We start from the raw sequence: 10,523 nt of genomic DNA on the forward strand, positions 1-10,523 counted from the left end.
CATAACATATAGCTGCTGAAATTGAAAAAGCTGGGAAATTATGTTAAGCATCAAACTAATTATGCTGTATAACCCTAGACCTAGACCTGTGGTTGTGTGTACATTGTCCACTCGCAATGGTCAATCCAAGGACAGACGAGTGGCTGCATAAGCATAAACAAGATATGAAAATCTCTGCTCTGAGCAGTCCTGCTACACACAGGGACCACACTGTAGCAATACAGCCCTAGAAATAAAAAATGAAGGCTCTGTAGTCCAAGAAGCTGAGTGGTTGGGATGGATGCACAACACAATGTGTCAAGAGCTAGAAAAGAAGGAGCATGCATTATCACCTGGGCTTGGAAACTGATGCTGGTTATTTTGTTGTTGATTTGCAAAACAGCCCATGATAGAGCACTGAAAAGATACTGGAACTAGATAGCATTTGACCCCATCTCTGAAACAACTATTAGCCTCTTGCAACCCTGATCGATGTCAAGTAAGCACATTCAGGAAATAAAATTGAGTCCATTTCAGTACTGCTATTACACTAACATAACTGGCTGTGTTAAGTAGGACAAATGAGCTCTGAAATGATGTCTTCTTTTACTAGAGGTGATGCAGAGCTCCACAGACAAACTATAGATATTAACCTGAACAGTTTCCTTTTTGAGACATTTATTCTTTTATTTACCTTCTTTTCTGCAGAACCTCTCCCTCACTGTGATCCATCCAGCTTTCAATAATGCCACAAAGCTGATCAAAACAGAGAATAGCCATGGTATAGGAAACACCTGCATCTGAAATTCAATTTTACACTAGCTTTATGTGTAACAAAAAATTTCCTTCCGTTTCTAACCCAACATATTGGAAATAAACCCAAGGAATTCTCAGCACTTTCACACAAAAGAGGACATGAAATTCTGCTGTGTCTGAGTTCATTTTTCAATGTGCTTTGAGGCAAGGAAAAAGAAAGATAGCTCCTTTTGTGGTTCAGGAACACATTCAAAATATAACAGAAAGGTATCATCCACATAATTCAAGCAGGCAGTGGCTGAGTGTGAGATGGCTCTCTTGTGCCCAGCTCTTCACTGACACCATACACAAGGAATACATTCATAGGATTTGTTACTTTTGCTCCCTAAGATTTCTTTTCCCTGAAGCACACTCCATGACACCAACAGCAGTCTGGTATCATGAACCCAAGAATAGACTGTTTTGGTGATTAGTAACCAAAAAAAAAAAAAAAAACTGCAGGACTTTTCTTCTGACCATATCTGATGCTGCAGAGGAGTTTCACAAGCTGCCATGTCAGCAGAAATCCCTCTCCCAGCCCTTTGTGGCTCAACAGCAACAAACTGTGAATACACTCCTAGGTTGCACAGGCTGTCCTTGTCACTGCTTCACCTCACTGTCAGTCCACTTTCAACAGCAGATGTGGTCCAACCATTCAGCTGTACTGAAAATGCTATGCACAGATGGGTATTTTCACTGTAGCATCCATAAGCTTTGAGTTTCTACTTTCTTCCTTCTTTGCTTCTGGACTTGAGATCAGCCATCTTTCCAAGAGCTCAGAATCAGCGAATCACATGGGAATTCCCTTACGTTGTATGGCCAGTGCTAAATTGCCTTGCTTTCTGATTTTAGGTGAAGCGCAAACTCATGGAATCTTTGTTGTTGAGGAGTAAAAAAAATGTAAGGAAACAATAGCTTTCATTCTTCCTTTAAAAGCTTATACACAAATAAAATTCTCATCTGTTTCCTAGGAGTAACACCATTTTTCTCTGTTGCTCCTTGTTTTTCTTTTCTTTATAAACAATAACTTCTCTGAAGTTGTTCAATGTTCATTTGTTCCTGCTTTACATATGTGGGAAGTTTCACTGTCAGTAAGATCCATATGCCTTTTGCAAACACACAGAACCTGTGAATGCAAGTGTTCATAAAGAGATACAAAAGCCTATTTCTCTACTGAATCATAACAAAATGCTTAAGAGACAAAAATCTGATAGAAAATTAGTCCCACATCCTCTTACTATTCTTTCTATGACAAGTATTTTATCTGCTACTTCAGAGAAACCCTAAATGAGTAGTAGAAATCACTTGAGACCCCAAGTCTCTTGTACAGAAATAATGCAGCCATTTAAATTATCTTCTCTGCTGTGTTGAATCTTACATTATTTATTAGTTGTGTTAGTTTCTACGTCCCACACAATGCAGGTATTTGCAGTTTTATTCAGCCTTTCCTGTGTAGACTAATGCAGATTTAAAAATGCCCCCCTGGTGAATAAGGTTGCTTTGTAAAAGTAACACCGATGTGACCCCAGTGTATTTGCATATATATAAATTCCCTCTCTGACATTCCTGTCATGTTTGCTCAGTGAACAAGTAATTTGCCACTCTCATTACTTCAGGTACAAGGTACCTTGTGAAAATCAATCTTCTTTCTGCTTCATACATCACAGCCTGTAAAAGACACAAAGTGTACCCTGATTCCAAAATGGAGCTGGGGGACAAACATGGACACGTTCTCGCACATGTACTTTCTTTGATCTAGGTGGGCAACAAAAGAAAGAGAGTAGGCATTTAGCCTAGCAATGCCTACTGCCTATGAGACAGCAGTCTTATATAGGAGATGCGGGAAATCCCTTCATGCAAAGCAAAAGGGGTGGGGTTTGTTGGGTATTTTTTTTAAAAAGTTGTTGTTTTACAGTGTGGATCTTTCAATAGACAGAATAAGTAGCCATAGAGAGCTTAGCCTCACTACTGAGAAATATTCAGAAATAGTTAAAGCACTGTAGGCAGACCAATACAGTAATGGTGTCACTGTTACTTTCAGTAAAGTGTAGCAGAGGAAGCAGATTGAAGATTTTGAGGCTTTAATGCCATAAAGAGGGTTTTTGAAAGGCTACTGTGCTAAAACTTAGGACACTGAGGCAAATTAAATCCTGCCAAAAGTACTTTAGCATATGATTGATATGCATGCCCATATTTGTCTTTTATTTAAATCAGTGTAACTTAAGCACATACTTAAACTTAAGCACGTAACTTTCCAGAAATGTATGTACACAACCTGAGTTCTTGGAAACTGATTAGCAAGTAAGCTTTTGTGAGGAGAGACAGTTTCAAGAAAATAAAGCCTCTCAAATATCTGAAAAACAAAAAGTTATGGAATGTATGAAAACATGGGGGGAAAAAAAAACAAAACAAAACAAAAAACCAACCGTTCTTCTTTGCATACTTCAATTAGTTTCCCAGCAGAGGGAAACTGTAGACAGATGCACATGCAGGTAATTACATTTGCCAGCAGTCTCATAGCACTTGGATGTGAAATTTACATATATATTATTGTTTCCAAAATCTGATAAGCATGAATGTTCAAATTACCAGAGGTATAAAATGCTTTAGCCACCTATCTGCATTCCATCTCCCAGCTAGAAACACTGAGAGATGATGGAAAGAACTTATTCCTTCCAAAAGGGTATGTATGGTTGTGAAGATATCCCCTTACAAACTTAGATGATAGTGATGAATGGTCTTCCCTCTAAACTGCTATCAGTGTTAATATCCCTTGTTTCCAGATTAACCTCAGTTCTCTGTACACACAGTTGATTGTAATTTTCATCTTCATTAATTTTCCGATACAACACCTAATTGAAAGCAATAAAGAAAGCAAAGAAATTGTAAACAAGAAATGCACAGCCCTTCTAGCCAGCTTAAACTCAAACAACACAGATGTATTTAACTGTGTATATATTAAATTTCATGAGGACCAGCAAAAGAATTTTCACCTGATGAACATAAATGCTGACATGTTACTCAGTATGGAGAAATAAATGTCATGAATTTTTGGGAGGCTACGTTCTATACTTCTATGTATTTACAAAACCATAAAACTAAAATAATAATCTAGCATTAAACCTACGCATTCCATTCACTGATTTTTTTTTTTAAGTGCTAGCATAAAATGTTGTGGAATATTTAAACATCCAAGGTATTAAAATATCTTTAATCTGCCCAGTGGAGTCCAACACCCTTGTGAAATAATCTCTGACCATGAAGTGTTCAGTATTAGAGGGTGCTTAGGCTCCAATTCTCATCATTTTCTCTGATATTATCATGCCACTTTAAACTATTTCTCTCCCAGTTTCTATGCTTAAGGGAGCTTAAAGTTGCTGGAGGTACTAGCTATTCACTTAATCATCAAGGCAGCAGTATTTGCTTATATTTTACATGTGATCCTCCTGCAGATGGTTATTTAAATTTTCTTTATTCATATCTCACTAACCAATCAAAAGCTTAACTGTGAAAAAAAAAAGATAACTCTGCAATGAGCTTTGAACAAAGTGTCTCACTAAGACCTGAATCACTAGGTGTACTGTGATTTCATAAAGGGCATTGCAGTGGCAGACATAAGCCTCCAAATCTATGAAGGCAGAGAAAGCATCAAATATTAGTGGAGAATGGGAACTGAAGTGCCCATATTTAAAAGCAAGGACAAAAATTATCTGGGCAAGTGTAAGCCTATTAGTCTGACCTCTTCAGTTTGCAAGAGCTTTGAAGGCTTTGAAGAAAAAGATAAATTAAAGACAGGGAAGTAAATAGAATATAGGATAAAATGAAGCAGTGTTACCAAAGGTAGCTCGTCTAACTTGACAGCTTTTTTGATAACTGATTTTCCAGACAAAGAAATGAAGTAGATAAAATTTGTCTGCTTTTAGATAAAGCATTTTTTACAGTGGCACTACAGAACTTCTGCATTAATCTGAAGACGCTGTGGATTACTACAAAAATTGAAAGGTGAATCCAGGTGCAGTAACAGCATGTAGTACTGAAAGGGAATATCAGGGATTAATAGCATTTCTGCTACAAGTCGGGAACTCATCATCTGAAACAACAGGTGTAAAAACAATTTATTTAAACTGATCACCAAGGGCACATCAGTATCAATATCACACAAGATGGCTGTGAAAAAAGCAAATCCTATAAACAAATTATATCTTCCTAATAAATACCAGAAGGACAAGTATGAAGTTTCTTAACCTATCATTTGGAATAATCTCTACAATTCTGGCCAGTCATCTTTATGAAAGTCAAACTGAACCCACAAAAAATATGGGGACAGTCTTCAAGCCAGAGGAATAAAGTCTCCACTACAGGAGGAGTTTTAAAGGGCTTGGCTTGTGCAGCAAAGGAAAGGCTGAAGGGAAACAGAGAAATCAAAAGGAAATAAACATAGTGAGGGCAAAAAAAAAATATCCATAAGAAATGCATTAGATGATATCTTGCTAGCAGGCAGGATCAGAACACTTAGCTCAGTGATTCCAGAGGTCTCATCCAGTCTTGTCTCTATATCAATGTCATGATTCTTTTCTTGTACTTTTGTACAAGACAAGGGCTAGTTTTTTTCATGAAAAAAAACTATAAGCAAGTTATTTGCAAGTTCATTAGTGAAGTGGTTTTTTCCACGTAATTTCATTCTCCTCAGAAAAAACCCCTAAAGTCACAGAATTTCACAGTAAAAAACCTGTGAGTCTCCTCACTAATTACCTGAACCCACATTGTGTTCCATCCAAAAACTGACCATGCTGATGAACATTTGATTAAGACGAACATTCCTTCTTATTATTTTACCATCTTCAAAGTATAATTGCCATCTCTGTGTTATAAAATTTAAGGTGACCCAAAAAGTCACAGTACTATATTGGTGGATCATTCAGTACCAAAATTGCTTTTTGACTAACTTCAGTGAATTAAAGTCATACTGTTGAGAATGGTGACTATTCCATAATTAAGACTCCCTCGCTTTATTTAGAACTCACTCTCTTTTCTATCACTTATGTTTTAAATTTAAAATCTTTGCATTGTCATGCTGTTTGTAACATTGACAACATGGAAATGTTAAAACTGGCAAGCATAACACTTTTCAAGACATGAAGAGGTCTTGTTTTCTGCAAGAGCAGAAACAAAGAAAATGTAGAAAATGTAGAGATGTAGACACCAAAAACTATGTACTTTCAAGTCCAAATATTTTCAGCTAATAGCAGAAGAAACTATACCATTAGAAGTATTTTGAAAGTATGGATACAGGAATTTAAAAATCTCTGACGTTATTAGATCTATTTAAAGTGGCTACTATCTTAAACATAGATAGTGTTTCAATAGATAAGATTTTCAATAGATAGTGGAGGACTAATTCTGTGATTCTTACATAGATATAAGAGTATGGATGAAGGTGATCATTATATTACACAATCTTGCCAGACCTGGAATGTGTATGTTCAGTGAGATTCTATTGCTCAAATATCCCACTGAAAGTTAAATTTTGTTTTTCTAAAGAATTTTTCTGGCAAATAACACTATGACAGACCTCTGAAGATGAACAGGGAAGCAGGACTCAGACTGAGTTCTCCCCTGCTATTTTCATGACAATTATATCTGTCAGTAGGCATAGTAGCACTTCTGACAAATATTAGTAGGTCTGAGCCTAATCTATGTTTTATATCTGACTCCTACACATTTTGGGCCACACTTGAAAGTAAGGGTTCAAGTGTAAATAAAAATGACAGGTTGCTCAAATCACAGAAAAATAGGAAGCTTGCTTGTGCAATGACCAAAATAGCTCTAACAGCTGACATAACACACTAAGAAGACAGGAGAGTTGTCAACTGGGAGTAAACCTAGTTGAAACGCAGTTGGAATATGTTCCTCCACTCTTTTAATGTCAAGTCCTAACACATGCTCATTTGTCACAGCCACCACAGGCATCAACCACTTCCAGAGAAAAAAAAGTGTGATCAAAGTTAGATCAGACTCTTCCAAAATATGGATCTGGTACATAATGAAAATCTCTATTTCTGAGCAGATGCATAGGAAAAGACATTTTCACTCTGAGAGATGCTGAAGAAAGGCATCCAGGCTGCACAAACAACCTTCAGCTACCAGCTGGGAAGTCAAACATAAAGTCCAGCAGGTAATCCAGATAGGGAGCTTTGTACTCAGCAGAGGTATGGCCACACGGAAGAAAATATGAATTTTCTACTCAGAGAAAAGAAAAATGGCTTTTTTCTCTCTGCACAGGGCTTTATCAAATATTAGTGGGTTTTTGGCTCTGGCACTTTATCTAAGCTGTTGCATAAACTATAATAACTACTGCTATCTTGAGAATCATCCGATATGCTAGACAATTTTGACTCTCAGTCTCTACTTCCTTGTCAGTATTCTAAAACAGTAAGATATTATTAATACCAGCTCATACTGAAAAAAGAAAATTCAGAGTATTCCTGTGATGGCTCACTAGGAATGAATTCAAGACAGGTCATTGCTTAATGATAGCTGAAATATCTAAATGGCACCCATTTTTCCTTGAAAAATCAAATCAATTTCCCATCCCCTTTTCAAATATCCCCTTTTGATAACAGCAGCTGTGTAAGAGTCATATGGACCTTCAACCCTGATTTTCATCCAAGTGAGTCTACCTCAAGAAATAATGCACTCTCTTTAGCATGTACTATGCCTGTCTTGCAATGGCATTTAATATGGCCAGGAGCTCATTAAACAGCCAGTCATAACCAGCACTTCTCAAAAGTCTACATCCAGCTTCCTGATGCATGACCTGTATTTTGAGATTTGTAGGTAGAATACAACAGGAGAATGAATGACAAAACAAATAAATAAATAGTGTTTTGTTCCTCGAGTTCCTTAGACTCTTACAAAGCGCATTTATATCAGCATTTCAGTTTGAAGCTGGACTTCAATTTTCAAACAAATTTTCAAATTGTCTCCATTTACTATGATCTGGATCACATCATGGAATGATTCTGGGATGATTCACAGCAAATTAATCCCTTTTAGATGAAAATTAAGCAGAAGATGAGCCTGAGAGTGCACCTAATGCATTCCTACAGTTGAGGGGTATTCAGTTCAGGACATAAGGGCTAGTCAAAAACAACCTCCTCCACTAAATTAATATAATGTGGACATCATGCCCTCAGCAACAACAGTTTGGGTCTATTAAATCACTTCTGTAGGGATAAACTGTTTGCTAATGTAGATGCAGCCCTATAATCTCATGAGGAAGGAGATAATTATTATAATTATTTTATCCTTGGATGAGATGCCCTTTTGGTTGTGATTAATCTGAAAAGCCTTTTCAGATCCTCAGAAAGCCTCAATGGCATGTTTAAAGGGACCTGTCACTCAGGAGGCCCTCAAACAACTTCTGATCTGCATTTTAGGGCCATTATTCCTACTGTGACACCATAGCAAAGGGAAAAGACAGCTTGTGTACCAAAGTCAGGGAACAGTTACCTGCAGTATATCCCCTAATTTAGAGCGTAGAATACAGAATAAATTACTTCAAATTACCCAGTGAGTTGTTCCCTTTTGTGAAACAGCAGAACCCTTGTCTTTCAATGCAATTAACGACAAGAGCCTTTCTGTCTTTTTTTTCCCAGTATTACCTAACCTACAAGCAAGTCTACTGTTAAGAAAAGCACAACTCATTGTAAAACTGCCACACTGGATGCTTTACTCGCTCCATACCTGCCATTTTCAACCATCAGATATTGACAATTTTTCCCTGAGTCTCACAGCCAAGCTACCAATAGCAACACTGCTGAGTAGGTTGACCCATTTAGGTGAATAACACACAGAAAATGACAGACTAAAAGGGAAAGCCTAAGAATTTACTGACTGGCAGTGAGACAGACAGACTTGCCCTGCCCACCCCCTACATCCCCCAGCCCAGAAGGAAGGCACTGGCTTCATGTAGCCCTGGCAGACTGGACTTGAGTAAAGGACCAAGCTGAAGTACACTTCAGTTGACTTTGTCAATAAAACATTAAGGTCATTATTTATAATTAGACCAAAATCCTTTTATTCCAGCCTAGCAATGTCCTTGAGTTAGAAGTTTATAAGAGTGAAATAAATTTGAATAAAGATGATTTTGCTTCCTAATACAGACTTGGCCCAGAAAATACTCAGATGTTACCATATTTACAACAGGTTTAAATGTTTCTAACAAATTGTGCATTTGCATTCTTACGCATGCTTAGAAAAAATTATTTACTTTTATTTGCATATTATTATTAAAGAGAGCTCTGTCATTATACTTTCATAACAATTATGTTAACAGCACCAGTATTAGAGACAAGGATATTCAGAATTTCATCCTGCTTGTTTCTAAACAAGAGGTTACAGTCAGTGTTTGTAGTATTCATGATTAAAGAGAGGGTTGGTTTTTTTCTTTTCATTCTTCATTTTATAATAATTAATTGGAACTGTATAGGAACTCAACCAAGTAATGACTAATTTGCTGCAAGTAGCAATCTAAATTTGGTAACATACAAAAAGCAGTACAGTCGACTACAATTCTTTTAGTGCTGTCTTAGAAAGGCTTTTTATGTAAGTCCCTTAATAAGAGAGCATTACTCTCTAAATGTGCAAGACCTGAAAAGGGTCTTTAGGTAAGAAATAGAATTATCTAGTACAACATGGGCATGGCCATAAATGAAAGGCATCAGAAAATTACCAAAACTTCTAAAGATAAATGGTGACATAGAAGGGTTTAGAATGCTGTTTCGATGAAACGATGACTTAATTTTAATAAGGGAACGTTATATTTTGCAAGAGCACCAGTATAATACTGTTGAAATATTACTTACTAAGAAAAAAATGGTATAATAATATTTCCATATCATTTCAGTCACAAATATAGCTATTGCAGTCCCATCACCATCAAAGGAAATGATTATGCATTTGCCAGACTTGGAGGAGATTGTATGTATGATACTGAGATCAGCAGTTCATCATGTGTTGTTTTAATTTTGTAAAATCACCACAGCTTTCAAAATTTAAAGAGAAACAAAATGCAATCTAAGCCGAAGTGTATTTCCTTCTGCATCAGTTAATTTTATTTCATTTTAACAGCTATCTGCCTTGCGCTTCTCAAAATCCTTGCCAGTTAAAGGTGAAAGCCCTTCTTACAACACTGATTCAAGAAAGGACATTTTCTGGTTTTATATTGCTCCTTGCATAATTTGCAGCTGCAGTTGCTAACAATAAGTCTCCATTTCAGTTTCCCGTTGCACATTTTCCCTGGTGTTTCTCTTGAGTCTTTGATATTTGGTGTTTCTCTGAAAGCTTCCAAAGTCCAATAATTAGACAAGAACTTCAGTTGTAATTATCTTTTGTGGTTTCATAGAAAATTGGATTTCTAAAGGCAACGAAACAAAAGGATCCATTTTCATGTATTAAAGCCTAAAGAACTTGAAAAAGATGAACTGAAATTTCTAGACAATCAGATTTGGCAAGTATTGCCAAATTTCTTATTTGGAAGTAATCAGTGGAGTCACTTACTTATTTTATGCTTCTTTTTCCATATTATCTACAGATGCTGTATGGAAATTTATTCCAGATAACTATATTAAGTATAATAAATTCACTTACATCACTATTGTTTAATTAATATAAATGCTGAACCAGGAATAGGAACAATTTGCATAAAACAAGTCACAAATTCTGGAAAGGGGAATTTTCCCATAATT

This window comes from Aphelocoma coerulescens, chromosome 1A, assembly GCF_041296385.1.
Source record: "Aphelocoma coerulescens isolate FSJ_1873_10779 chromosome 1A, UR_Acoe_1.0, whole genome shotgun sequence".
In the NCBI taxonomy this organism is placed as follows: Eukaryota; Metazoa; Chordata; class Aves; order Passeriformes; family Corvidae; genus Aphelocoma; species Aphelocoma coerulescens.